Consider the following 1,791-nt stretch of genomic DNA (forward strand, 5'->3'; position numbering starts at 1 on the left):
TTTAAGGCTGAAGTTGAAAATCAACTCAACAAAAGGATTAAGTGCGTCAGATCTGACCGTGGTGGTGAATACTACGGTAGATATGACGGTTCAGGTGAACAACGTTCAGGGCCTTTTGCCAAATACCTAGATGAATGTGGTGTATTCCCACAATACACCATGCAAGGATCGCCTAGCATGAATGGTGTGTCTGAAAGACGAAAACGAACTCTTAAGAACATGGTGAGGAGTATGATTTGTCACTCTACCTTGCCAGAGTCACTCTGGGGAGATGCACTTAAAACAACAGCTTATATTCTTAATTGGGTATCAACTAAGACAACTGCTAAAACACCTTATGAGCATTAGACAGGGCGAAAGCCAAGTCTAAAGCATTTTCATGTGTGGGGATGTCCAGCTGAGGCAAGGCCTTATAGGCCTCATGCAAAGAAATTGGACTCCCGTACAATGAGTAGTTACTTTATTGGTTACTCTGAAAATCAAGGGGCTATAAATTTTATGACCCAAGTGTGAAATCCATATTTGAGACGGGTACAGCCACGTTCTTTGAGGATATTGAGTTTGAGGGGGAAGATAAGGTTAGAAACTTTGTCTTAGATGAAGAATCTGTATCTATTCTAGATACGATTCATATGGTTGCTTTTGAAGAAGCAAATTTGGAACCTCCTCAAGACATAGTTGATAATACCTTCCCTACTCAAGATGAGTTAGTAATTCATGAAAAACCCTCAAGAACATGGACAAGAGGTACAAGAGCCTATGGCTTTGCGTAGATCCACTAGAGAAAGGAGAAATGCAATTCCGGATGATTACATTTGTTTTCTCCTAGAACATGAAGGTGATGGCTTAATGGATAATGATCCATCAAATGTTCGTGAAGCCATCCAATGTTCCAATTCGGAAAAGTGGATTGAAGCAATGAAAGAGGAGTATAAATCCATGCAAGACAATAAAGTTTGGGAACTTGTCCCATTACCAGAAAGTAAGAAACCCATTGGTTGCAAATGTATTTTTATGACCAAGCGGGATTCTAATGGTAATGTGGAGAGGTATAAGACACGTCTTGTAGCAAAGGGTTTTACTCAAAGGAAAGGGATTGACTATAAAGAGACTTTCTCTCCAGTTTCATCGAAAGACTCTCTTAGGACAATCATGGCTCTTGTAGCACATTATGATGTAGAGCTTCATCAGATGGATGTCAAAACAACTTTTCTAAATGGAAACATTAATGAAAAGATTTATATGGTGCAACCAGAACACTTTGTAACGGGAGACAAAAAGAATATGGTTTGCAAATTGACAATATCCATCTATGGGCTAAAACATGCGTCTCGTCAATGGTACCACAAATTTCATGAGGTGATTCTCTCCTTTGGTTTTGAGATGAATTCTTTCGAAGATTGTGTTTATCACAAGTTCAGTGGGAGCAAGTATATTTTCTTGCTCTTGTATGTGGATGACATACTGCTTGCCACTAATGATGTGGGTACCTTGTTAGAAACCAAGACATTTCTATCCAGTAATTTTGAAATGAAGGATCTTGGTGAAGCTTCATTTGTATTAGGAATCCAGATACGCCGAGACAGATCTCGGGGTATTCTTGGATTATCACAAAAGAGCTATATAGAAAAGGTACTTAAAAGATATGGCATGCAGGACTGTAAAGTAATGGATACTCCAGTTGCTAAGGGAGACAAATTTAGTCTCAATCAGTGCCCTAAAGGAAATCTGGAAATTCAGGAAATGCACAAGATCCCTTACGTATCAGCAGTAGGGAGTCTCATGTATGCT

The sequence above is a fragment of the Lupinus angustifolius genome, chromosome LG19 (assembly GCF_001865875.1).
Source record: "Lupinus angustifolius cultivar Tanjil chromosome LG19, LupAngTanjil_v1.0, whole genome shotgun sequence".
NCBI lineage: Eukaryota > Viridiplantae > Streptophyta > Magnoliopsida > Fabales > Fabaceae > Lupinus > Lupinus angustifolius.